The sequence below is a fragment of the Triticum dicoccoides genome, chromosome 2A, assembly GCF_002162155.2.
Source record: "Triticum dicoccoides isolate Atlit2015 ecotype Zavitan chromosome 2A, WEW_v2.0, whole genome shotgun sequence".
Classification (NCBI taxonomy): Eukaryota; Viridiplantae; Streptophyta; class Magnoliopsida; order Poales; family Poaceae; genus Triticum; species Triticum dicoccoides.
This window is the reverse complement of record NC_041382.1, coordinates 340,211,868-340,224,671: the sequence shown is the minus strand read 5'-3', so window position 1 is coordinate 340,224,671 and position 12,804 is coordinate 340,211,868.

Below are 12,804 nucleotides of genomic sequence, written 5' to 3'. Positions count from 1 at the left end.
GATTTTTAGAAATGGAATGGTATTTTAATCATTTCAATACACAGAGCAGAGCAAATAAAAAAAGAGAAAACAAGGGAACAAAGGACTTACCTGTCGCCCTGGCCTGGCCCACCTCGGCCCAGCCCACTAGCTATCGCCAGTCATCCCCCTCCTCTTGCCAGGAGGACGAGAGGCGCGTGCCCAGCGCCTGCAGCCACATGCCGGCCACCTCCTGCTTCTGCCGACGCCCAAGACATCGTCTACGAGTGCCACACACTCTCCCTCGTCCCCCTCTCATTTTCCCCACTCTCCAAGTGCCCCTCTCCCTCCTCTGGCTCTCTCCCCATTCCCTCCCGAGAGGAACTCGTCGCCACCGTCGCCGTTCACCGTGGCCATCGACCCCTCTCGTCTCTTCGACGTGTCCCCGATCACCACCGACGTCTTCCTCTTCCTCACGGGCGAGCCACGACACCTCGGAAGCACTACAACGCCGCTACCGCCATCTTCTTCAACCTCGGTCGCTAGAGATCCCCCACGCTGCTCCGCTCGCTCCGGTGCTTCCCCGAGCACGCCGAGGCCACTCCTGCACTCCCTGTGAGCTTCTCTTCCTTCTCCCCCTAGCCACGTCACCCTAGCTGCCCCTAGCCCCGTTGGCCATCACGGCCGGGAGCTTGGCTCCGCCGGCCATGCCGCCGTCGTGGCTACCGTCACCTATAGCCGCAGCTGAGCGCGTCACCATGCTCAGTGCACCCCCAAGAGGCCGTAGCACCCCTCTGCGCCCCCTGTCGTGCCTCCTAACGCCGTTTCCGTGCACGCTCGAACTCCGGCCACTGCCTGACTCGACGCCGGCGTCATCTCCGGCCACCCCCGCACACACCTCTTGCTCCACTCAGTGCGCGAGCTCACCAGCAGCATGTAGATGCCCTCCGCCGGCTATTTGGTCGCCGGAGGAGGAATCCCAATGCCTCCGCCGCGTCTGTCCTCGCCGGTGGCTTAACGCCGGTGGGGTTGACCCACTTTGACCCCGGCTGGGCCCCACCCGAGTCCTGACACGTGGGGCCGGCCCTAACTAGATTAGTTAGGTGTTAGTTAGTGCTAATCACAACTGTTAGTGTTAATCCCCTCGCTAAACTAAACCTGAGCCACTGATATGTGGCCCAGCCCTGCTGACATTTTTAGTAGATTTAGTTTAACTCTAATTAACTCAGTTAACTAACTGAGTCACTGACCAGTGGGTCCCCCAGGTTAGGTTTGACGTGGACGGCACCTTTTGACCTGTTGACATCAGCGTGACCTAATTCTGACGCAATTATTCATTTTCTGGATTTATTTTTATATAGGAAATTCCAGAAAATAGCCAAAACTTCTAAAAATCATAGAAAATCAACCATAGCTCCAAATCAAACAAATTATATATGAAAAATGATCAGAAAAATTCAATCTATCCATCTGTAATGGTTTCATGAATGACAAACCACTTTAACCTTGCTGTTTAGGTGAAACAAGCTAATACACTTTTTATGCATAAGAACTTTAACTTCCATTTGAATCTTTGGTTCAAATGGACCCTTTTCAACTTGTTTCACATTGCATTAGGCAGGACACATTATTTTGCCATGTCATAGCATGCATCATATTGTTGCATATTGTCATGTGTTGATTACGTTCTGTGTGTCCTTCGTGGTAGGTTCTGCCTCCGAGGATATCTCCGAATATCCAACTGAAGGGCGGTACCCTACTACCACTCCATCAGGCAAGCAGCCCCATTGATCATATCGATACAATCCCATGTTCTCGCATCTGCTCTCATTTACTGCATTAAGACAACATCGTTTCAAACTGCTGTGTGCTACGGTAGTTGAACCCTTATCCTCTGCATGACCTGTCATTGCCACAGTAACTAGATGAAACCCACTAGCATGTGTAGGATTTGATTGAGCCATGTTTGTGTTTCCTACCTTGCTATGCCTGCTATTCTTAGAGTTGTGTCAGGTCTGGTTCATCTGGGTGATGGGCTAGAGTGAAATGATTATGTCGGTAATGTGAGGGATGTGTTGAACATGTTTTGGTAAAGGTATCGATGAGAGGCCATGTAGGAGTACATGGTGGGTTGTTTCATTGAGGCCATCCCTAAGAACTGAGATCTGTATGTGTGATTTAAGATTCAGTTACTACCATACATTGGGCCCGAAACCAATGGACCCTCTCGGCTTCTTAATCACCCTAGTACTCTGTCCAGGAGTTGCAACTAGTTTCTGGTGTTTGTAGGTTATGTGTTGGCGGCCGTGCGTAGCGCTGACCCTAGGGGTGGGCTATGTTGCGGTAGATACACTGTGGCATGGTGTACCGAGTCACCCATTTGGTGTCTCGGGAACCCTATTCACATCGTTCGGGGCCGTATGTGGAAACCTCGGCCGGACTCCCTGCGGATGGAACCTGGATAGGCGATAAACCTGGACTAGAGACTTGAGTGTTTAGGTAGGCCGTGGCCGACACCCTCGTTGGGCTTCCGCTTGAAGGTTGCCGAGTACATGTCGTGTAAACGGCGGTAAGTGGTGAGAGCATGTATGAAGAAGTACACCCCTGTAGGGTTAACATCATCTATTCGAATAGCCGTGTCCGCGGTAAAGGACTACTTGGTTGCCTATACAGTTCATAGACAGGTTAATGGATACTACTAAAAGACTCAAGATAAGTGTGAATACTGAGGATGGCCCTCTCGTAGGATGACGAGGGAGGATCCCCGGTGGAGTATTGTGTTGTGATTAGTGGACTCGTGTGCGAAAACTATTTTACTAGTGGTGTCCCGTAGGATAGCTTAGACAAGAGTCAAAGCTGGCTTGATGCAATAACTCCACCACCTTCTTGAGAATGAGCATGTATAGTAGGTTCTGATGTAAGACTTGCTGAGTACCTTTGTACTCATGTTTGTTTAATTACTGTTTCCAAACGACAACACCGCCCCTTCCGATGGGTTCTACGTAGACCTTGATGTCGACGAGTGACTAGCCACCCAGGTGGTGATCCTGGCCATGGAGGGCCCTATGTAGATAGACAGGCTTCGAGAATCCTTCTTTCTTTCTAGTGTCTGTACTCAGACTATTTGCTTCCACATGTGCTTGTATGCTTGTATGACTTGAGTGTCGGATCATGTGACCCCTACCTGTATGAACATGTTACGTATGGCTCTCTGGAGCCTTTAAATAAAGTGCTTGAGTTGTAGAGTTTTGTTGTGATGCCATGTTGTATTTACACATATCGAGCATATTGTGTGTATGATTGAAATGCTTGGTATGTGTGGGATCCGACAATCTAGTTGTTTATCCTTGGTAGCCTTTCTTATGGGGAAATGTAGTCTAGTGTTCCTTGAGCCATAGTAGTCCGCTACAGCCCGGTTCACCGGAGTCCTGCTAGCCCAGCACTACTGCTCAAGACACTTGACTGGCCGGCATGTGTTTCACTTTGTTCCTATGTCTGTCCCTTCGGGGAAGTGTCACGCGGTGACATCCAGAGTCCTGCCTAGCCTGCTACAGCCCGGGTTTCCCGGAGTCCTGTTAGCCCAGTGCTACAGCCCGGATTCACTCGCTGATGACCGACATGCTCGATGTGATTCATGTATGCCTGTCTCCATAGGTCTGTGCCGCTTTGGGTTCTCGACTAGCCATGTCGGCCCGGGTTCTCTGACATATGGATGCTAGCGACACTATCATATACGTGAGCCAAAAGGCGCAAACAGTCCCGGGCCATGGTAAGGCGACACCCATGGGGATACCGTGCGTGAGGCCGCAATGTGATATGAGGTGTTACCGGCTAGATCGATGTGACTTGGAATCGGGGTCCTGACAGCGTTGGCATCAGAGCCGGACTGCCTGTAGGTTCGTTGAGCCAAACTGGTCGATGTCGAGTCTAGAAATGCTTTAGTTATATGTAGGGGAATTGATTGTGGGAGGGAACATAAGTCTCTTTTACTCCTTTACCTTATGCCCTCTGATCTGAGTCATTCTCTTCTCATTGAACATGGGTTAAGGACTAGGCTCTCTTCTTCTGTCAGGTTCACATGTTACTAATCCGTAGTAGCTTATAGGATTGTTGTTACAAGCCTCAGTACAGTTTCTATTACTTTTGAATCAGAACCTTGATATGATGTTGTTGAGTGGTATTGCAAACTGTTGTGGATGTCTCAAATCTTTTTCTGAGCATTTACAGCTGTTATGCTGTCCAATTTTCCCTAGAAATTCTAATATCTTTGCATTGTCGTTATGCTTTCAGATGGCCACTCATGCTCAAAACCAAGTGGTTTGCCTGACCCGGTGCCTCGATGTGCCCGGTCATACTGCTATGTTAGTCCGGGTAATGATCGAGACGGGTTACCGTTGGTATCCCGAATACACTGTCGAAGAGCAATTCCGAGACTTTAATCAAAGCCAATATTTGTGCACCGTCAGGATATTTCCTTCTTATCCTGGATCTACCGAGCCCCTCCACTATTCCTATGGACTCAGGGTTACTGTTGAGATGGCTGTGCAGGATGCTGCCTATTCCATGATGACCATCATGCGAGTCCGGACTGGCCTGCTTCGGAACACCGACTTCCGTTATATGCCAGCTTCACTCCCGGGAGCGCAAGGGTATCTCCAGGCTATCTATGCTGACTCCACACGTGAGGACTCACTAACTCGCACCACTGCCGAGATGCTCGAGGATAAGGACCGAGAGAATCGGGCCTTGAGACTGGAGCTTTTCAACACCCGTGCTGATCATTAGGACACTTTGACTCAGTTTGCACCTGCTGTGCAAGATGGATGTATGGATACGAGGGATCTGTATCCTCTGAGATCTGCTCTGCCAGACATGGTGGATTGGCGTGATATTGGAGGCATCACCCCACCCCGTGGTCCCCGCAGCCCACCGTTTGTTGGTCCAAGACCTCATCCTAGCCCCTATGGTCCACAAGCTCCTCAGGACCGTCTGTTCCCGGATGATCACGTTGAACTTCCAGGCTATGGAGGTGACTTCTATGGGGACTACTACAGAGCTGTCTGAGTTAGTAGTAGTATCACTAGTATTGTAATAGTTGTATTTCCACTGTCCTGCGTGACTTGTGGAATATGACTTAGTGTGTAATCAATTCTGAAGGTGTAGGAAAATAATGTATAGGAGCTTGGAATGCCTCCGATGATATGTAACGTCTTTCATCATAGTTGTACTGTAGCCTGGGCTTGTACTAAACTACGTATGGTGTGTATGACCGTTGGTATAAATATGGCAGTTCTATATTACCATGTCATACGGATGAACATCTCTGCATTCCATGTTATCCATTACATTCTGCACTTCCTTGCTAAGTTTGTGCCATCCTTATCTAAACCGTTGTCTTGTTTTATTCTAGGATGGTCAACACCCGCAGCAACCCTGCTGTCCGGAGCAGGGGGAAACCAGTGCAGTTAGGGGTGAAAATCTGCCTCACCCGCCTTCTCTGGCCGAAGTGATGCTGGAGGCGGAAAGAAACAAGCGTGAGACTAACCGCTTGCTGGAGCGGATTGAGCAGAACACTGCACGCCATCAGCGAAATGACTTGGTGTCAATCAATGACTTCATCAAGTTGTACCCACCAAAGTTTAACCATTCCATCGAGCCCCTCGACGCGGATGACTGGCTTCGCAGCATCACCCACAAGCTACGTTCTGCCAACGTAGCCAAAGCTGATAAGGTTACTTATGCTGCCTATCACCTCGAAGGCCCTGCTAGCCTTTGGTGGGAAAATTTTGAATCTATGCACCCGGTCGACCAAATCACTACTTGGGCTGAATTCAATGAGGTCTCATAGATCGCAAGAGGGAAGAGTTCTGCAATTTCACCCAAGGAAGACTGACTATGGATGCATATAGTCGTGAATTTGGGAATCTGGCACAATATGCTCCTGAAGAAGTATCTACCAACGCTAAGAAGCAGGCAAGGTTCCGCAAGGGACTTAGCCCTGAGCTTCGCCGCGATCTTCGTCTGCACGAGTGCACCTCCTTTCAGAAGTTGGTCAACAAAGCCATCAGTGCTGAGACAGGCCAGTCTGACTATGACGCTTCACGCAAGCACTCTCGTGATTTTGGCTCTTCATCCGGCTCTGGATCTCAGAAGCGCCGGGTGTGGATTCCAAGCACGGCACTGCCACCCAGGTTCATTCTGAGGCCATCCTTTGAGGCGCATCGTCCCAACTAGCAGTTTGCACAATCCAAGCCCTATGGTGGCCCCGCTGCTAATGCTGATCCACGCCCCAATGTTGTGACATGTTTCAAGTGTGGAGAGCCGGGTCACTATAGTCGAGAGTGTCCCCAGAACAACAACCCCAATCAGTCTGGAAAGTCCGTTGGCAGTGGTAAGCCAGCGGGAAAGGCATTCTATGTCAAGCCGGTCACCACTACATGTGGCCATGTCAACTATGTCTCAGCCGAGGAGGCTCATGAGGATCCTAACGTCGTCCTTGGTACGCTCCTTGTTAATTGCCATCCGGCATCTGTTCTTTTCGATACTGGAGCATCTCATTCATTCATATCCGAGAACTATGCTCGATTGCATAACACGACATTCTGTGACATGCCCACTTCCATGGTAATTCAAACTCCGGGTTCCAAATGGCAAACTTCTAGAGTAATCCATGGGAACGAAATTCTTGTCGATAGACTTGCCTTCCTTGCATCCTTAATAGCTCTCAAGTCCTCGGACATAAACATCATCTTGGGTATGGACTAGATGTCAGCTCATTACGCTAAGATTGATTGTGCCACTAGAACCGTTCAACTTACTCACCCATCGGGCAAGACAGTCAATGTCTTAACTCGAGTGGCCAAGCGCCAGCTTTACTCCCTAAATGCCAACCCCCTTCCAGACCTTGAAGATATTCCGGTAGTCCGGGACTTTCCGGATGTCTTTCCATAAGAACTGCCAGGTGTTCCACCTGACAGGGATGTCGAGTTTGTGCTAGACCTTGTTCCAGGAACCGTTCCAATTTCTAGAAGACCCTATAAGATGGCACCCTTAGAACTAGCCAAGCTTAAGAACCAACTCAATGAGTCCTTGAAAAAGGTTTTCATCCGTCCTAGTTCCTCTCCTTGGGCTTGCCCCGTCCTCTTCGTTAAAAAGAAGGATGGAACGGATCGGATGGTTGTAGATTACCGACCTGTCAACCTAGTCACTATCAAGAACAAGTATCCGCTTCCCAGGATCAACGATCTGTATGACCAGCTCGCTGGATCCTCAGCCTTTTCCAAGATGGATTTGAGGTTGGGCTACCATCGAATCAAAATCAGAAATGGGGACATTCCCAAAACAGCCTTTGTTACTCGTTATGGCCAATACGAGTACACTGTTATGTCATTCGGTCTAACCAATGCCCCAGCCACCTTTTCTCGGTTAATGAACTCGGTCTTCATGGAGTATTTGGATAAATTCGTCGTAGTATACCTCGATGACATACTCATCTACTCCAAGAATGAAGAGGAACATGCCGAACATCTAAGGCTGGTATTGACGAAACTTCGAGAGCATCGCCTTTATGCCAAATTCTCCAAGTGTGAATTTTGGTTGCCAGAAGTTGTCGGATTTCGGGTTCCGGCAGACCCTTGAGGTTCGAACATTGGGGTGCGCGCGGAGCTTTTGTCTCCTACCTACCTGCACCCCTCCGCCTTGCTAGGATCTAAACTAAGGAAAGAACAACACAAGAGACACGGGGTTTATACTGGTTCGGGCCACCGTTGTGGTGTAATACCCTACTCCAGTGTGTGGTGTGGTGAATTGCCTCTTGGGCTGATGATGATGAACAATACAAGGAAGAACAGCCTCGCGAGGGTTTGTTCTTGGCTGGGGCGATGAACTGCTGGGAGGAGCTCAGTCGCCCTTCTCTCTCTCTCTCTCTCTCTCTCTCTTTCTTTTTGCCCTCGGTCCTCTCTCCCCTGTCTAGCGGGTGGCCGGTCCTATTTATAGGGGCCCTGGTCCTCTTCCCAAATATTGAGTGGGAAGGGAGCCAACAATGGCGGGCTAATTTGAAGGGGGACAACTAGTACTAGCTATCCTGACAAAAGTAGTCTTCGCCTGCGCAAAGCTCTGGTGATGACGTTGTCTTGGGCTCCACGGTGACCTCCGTCTCGTAGTCCTCCTGGTCTTGGTCTCGTTGCACCGAAATGGCAACCTTTGCCTGATGCCTCGGTACTCCGCGGCTGCGCTTGCCCCCTTTGCACCAAAGAGGAAAGGAGGACACTGCGCGGGCTGGCACCCGCCTGGCGCCCTCGGTCGTCATGGCTTGCATCACGGGCACCTCGTGAGGTACCCCGCCTTGATCTCTCCGCCTCCTCGTGAGCCAGCCTGACGAGGCCGTGCCTGAGAAAGCTCCACGTCGTCCGCCCCGCGAGGCTTGGCCCCTCGCGAGGGTCTTGGGTTTGTGTTGGTGAAGATGGGCCGCGCTGGGCCCCCTTTTGAGCCACGCCGCAGGCCGCAGGCAGGCAAGTCTGGGGACCCCCGTTCCTAGAACGCCGACAGTAGCCCCCGGGCCCAAGGTGCACTCGGACTTGGCCGTGCTGGGAGGCGGAAGGGCAAGAGCGAAGCGCCGCGGGCCCTAACAGTCTGCGGCCTTGGGCGCCGCGTGGCGGTTGATTGGACGTGGGCGCCTTAGCAACCGCGCGAGTTGATTAAGGAGCGGCACCCACCTAGGATTTGCTCCTTGCTTTCCCCAGTTGCTGCTCAGATCCCCTTTCTTGCGCCTCTCCTTCCTTCCTCCAAAATTTCCAGATCCGCTCCGACCTGTGACCTAGTAAGCCATGGCGCCTCGCCAGCCCCCGGCCATAGCTTGGTACTCGTCCGCCCTGGACCCGCCGAACGTGTCGGAGGCGAGCCTTGCCCGGTTGCGCCGGATGGCGACGGCGCGGGGCGTCAATGGGGCGAAGATGTTTAAAGTCGGCTCCGCCACCCCCGAGGGTCAAGGGAGCACCTTCTATCCGCTCTTCGTAAGTGCCATTGCTGCTGGCCTGGTGCCTCCCTTCTCCGAGTTCTTCTTCTCTGTCCTCCGCCACTATAAGCTGCAAGCCTTGCATCTCCACCCCAACTCCTTTCCTTCTCTTGGCAATCTTCGCCTATTACTGCGAGGCTCATGTAGGGGTGCAGCCCTCAGTGGCCTTGCTGCGCCACTACTTCTACCTCCAGACCTCTCGCGGTACTGCTTCCGCGTGCGTGAGCTTCATCGCGTACGGTGGCGCCATTGCCATTTCGAACCCTGGGAAAAGGATTGAGGGCTTCAGGAGCAAGTGGGTCTTGGTGGATGCTGGGCGCATCCACCCTCGGCTGATCTTGCCAACGGAGCAGCCCATGAGCTCCAGCAATTGGGGTCGAGCGGAGCTTACGGACCCCCGCGCGAAGCTGATGTTGGAGAAGATGGACGCGGATCTGAGGCCGGACAATACGGCGGCGGCGAAGCTGACCGGCGCGTCGCTGCTGAGGGAATTCCTGGAGCACCAGATGGCTCTTCTTCGGCAGTACTCACTTCCGATGTGGAGGCCCCGTCCGAGCCCCGCGGCCTTAGCCGACGGCGATCTGGCTGTTGTCCTCCAATCTCTGGTCGGGGGCGATGTGGCGAGGTTGGCGGGCGCTCCTACGCCCTTGTTCCTTCGCGACGACTGGGAGCGGGTAGTGGAGCCCATGCCCGTCTTCAACGGGGATGGGCTCGTGCCCATGGAAACTCCCGAGGAACCAGTGGGCGTGCCCTCCGACGACTCCAGTGAAGAGGAGGAAGGAGGGGAGCGGGGAAAAGGGCCTGACTCCGAGGCGACTGACGGAGAGTCGAGGGCTCCCCTCCCCCGGCGCAGGTCCCGCGTTCTTTGCCTCTCTCCGAGCGATGACGACGAGGATGACGACGAGGATGATGACGAGCAGGACGGCGGGAGCTTGCCCCCGATCCCGAAGAAGGATAGGACCGGGCTGATCTCCCACGGGCCTGCCCCGGCCCCGGGGCAGACCGCACCTTCCGCTTCCAAGCTTCCCGAGATTGACCCTTCCAGCCGGCTTTCAGGCTTCAAATTTGGCCGGAGGCCGCTTGAGCTCGCTGGCGACGACCCGTAAGCATTCGATTCCTGTCTTTATCTCTTGCTCTGCTGCTGAGGCATGACGTCCGCATCTCTTGGATAGGCTGGCGCCCGCAGCAAAGAAGCTGAAGGGGGCTCCCGAGGTTCCGTCCATGGCAGCGCTCCTGCCCGCGAAGGAGGGTGACCGCGACGCACAGGCTTCTCCAGCCCGGTCGTCCTTGCGAGGCCTGGCTGAGCCGGCTGGGGCGAGCTCAGCCCCCATGGCCCATGTGGCTCCTGAGGTGCTCTCGCCTGCCGCCACCACAGCTGTCGGGGCGCGACAGACTCCGCCTTAGGATGCTGCGGCCGCGCTGCCGCCTTCTCCTCCTACTCCACCGGCTGCTGTCTTTCTGACTCCTTCTGCTGTTCTGGATCGTGCTGGTGCTGAGCTGGACCGACTGCGGCAGGATCTTCTTGGCGCCGACCCCCGCTTGGTGGCCGGGCGCTTGGAGCTGGCTTCAGGATGGGTTCGCTCCAACGCTTTGATTCGGGCGGCGCTGGTCCAGGCCTCGACGGCATGCGACGAGGAGAAGCAGGCCGTCCTTGAGGCGAAGGCTGCTCGTGACGCAGCCCTAGGGGAGGTGGTCGTCGTCCGCGGTCGCTGCAAGGCGCTGGAGGACGAGTTGTAGGGCCTGCGGGACCAGCTCGCGAAAGAGTCCGCCTTCGCCTAGAGCAGGAAGAAGGTGTGAAGGCTTGCGAGGCGGCCGTCACAGAGAGGGAGGTCAAGCTCAGGAAGTGCCGCGACCGCCTAGGCGCGCTGGAGCAGGAGTTGAGGGCGAGGAAGGCCGAGCTGGACGACAAGGCCCTGGTTCTTGCCGAGGACCGCATGGCCTTCACGGATATGGAGGCGAAGGCTCGCTCCTCACTGAGGACGCTTTGCGACAGCGGCCTGGAGAGCCCGCTGGCTGGCGCCGAGGACGGCCCCGCCAAGCTGCTTCCCTTCCTAGTTCGCGCTCTTGAAGATGTCGCCCTTGGCCTTGGCCCCACGGCGGAGGCCGAGGTGCGTGTCCTATCTTCTGCAGCACTGACGCGGGTGCTCACCCACATCTACCTTCGCGATCCCGACGTCGACCTCGACGGCCTGCTGGAGCCAGTAAGCGGCAAGCGTGCTGCTGCCACTGCCGAGGCCATGAAGGGTCGCACGAAGGTTCTGCTGGGGAAGTTCCGGGCCTTCAGCACCAAGCTGAGGCAAGGAGCTGCCGACCCCATTGCTCCATGAGGCGAAGCCACTCCGCGCTGCTCCACCGCCGACAAGTGGCTCCGCTGTGGCTGCTGTCCTGCTTTTAATTCCTACACATGTATCGTGCCTCGAGGAGGCGTTTAAACTTGCGTTTGGTATCGAGATAACAGTGTGGACTGTAATATTTGCTTTTGAATTCCTTGAATTTACGCTTTTCCTTCCTACTTGCTTATGTTCTACACCGGCAGAGCCCGGCCCCGCGCATACCTCACCCAGCATTAGCCCCGACCGGAAACCAGGACGGGACCAAAGGAGTGAGGGGCTACATGACAAGTTAGGCTCCTGAGTCGCGATGCTCAGGAGTCCCCCTTGGCGCACGAACAACAAGTAGGGAGGTGTGATGCGGGTGGATCTACCGTTCTACGTCTGCAGAGCCCGGCCGCGCGCGTGCCTCACCCAGCGCTGGTCCCGACCGGAAACCAGGACGGGGCCACGGAGTGAGGGGCTATGTGACCAGTTAGGCTCCTGAGTCGCGATGCTCAGGAGTCCCCCTTGACGCTCAAACGGCCTTCGTACCTTGGCTCCACTTGGGGAGAGACGCGCGACGAACCAGGCCCGGGGGGACCTGGCTGGGCGGCGTGCGTCTGGGTGTGACCCAGGCACAGCCCCGTGCCCAGCCCCCTCGCCCGGCACTCCCGAGGGGAGGCGTTACGATGAGGCTAGACACTGAGCTCTGGGCTCCCTGAGGTTGATGCGGTCCGGGGGCCACCCTCAGTTGTTTATCACCAGCGCAGAGCATAGTGCTACCGAATGTGTACGGGCATAGCCTGTCCTCGGAAGTGTTGTCAGCCAGCGCGGAGCATGCTGCTTCCACTGGTACGTGGGTGTAACACCCCGGATGTGATTTACCCAATATGTACTCCAACTCTTGCCGTTTCCGCCCTTAAGTTATTTTATTTTCTCAGATTTAGGTTTTTGTCTTCGTGTGTTGTTATCATTTTCATGCATCTCATATCATGGCATCATGTGCATTGCATTTGCATACGTGTTCATCTCATGCATTCGAGCATTTTCCCCGTTGTCCGTTTTGCATTCCGGCGCTTCGTTCCCCTACGGTGGTCATTTCTACCTTTCTTTTGTGTGTGGGGATTAAAAATTTCCGGATTGGGCTGAGACTTGCCAAGCGGCCTTGGTTTACTATCGGTAGACCGCCTGTCAAGTTTCGTATCATTTGGACTTCGTTTGATACTCCAACGGTTAACCGAGGGACTGAAAAGGCCTCGTGTGTGTTGCAGCCCAACACCCCTCCAATTTGGCCCAAAACCCACCAAAACCCTCTCCATCATCTAGAGCGTTCGTTCACGATCGCGTGGCCTAAAACCGGACCTCATTTGGACTCTCCTAGCTCCCTCTATGCCTATAAATAAAACCCCCACGAAAAATTCGGATCTCTCCCCCGTCCAAACCCTAAAACCACCTTGCGCCGGCCGGACACGTCCGAATCCGGCCGGACAAACCGCCGCCACCGCCCGCGCCCTATCCGCG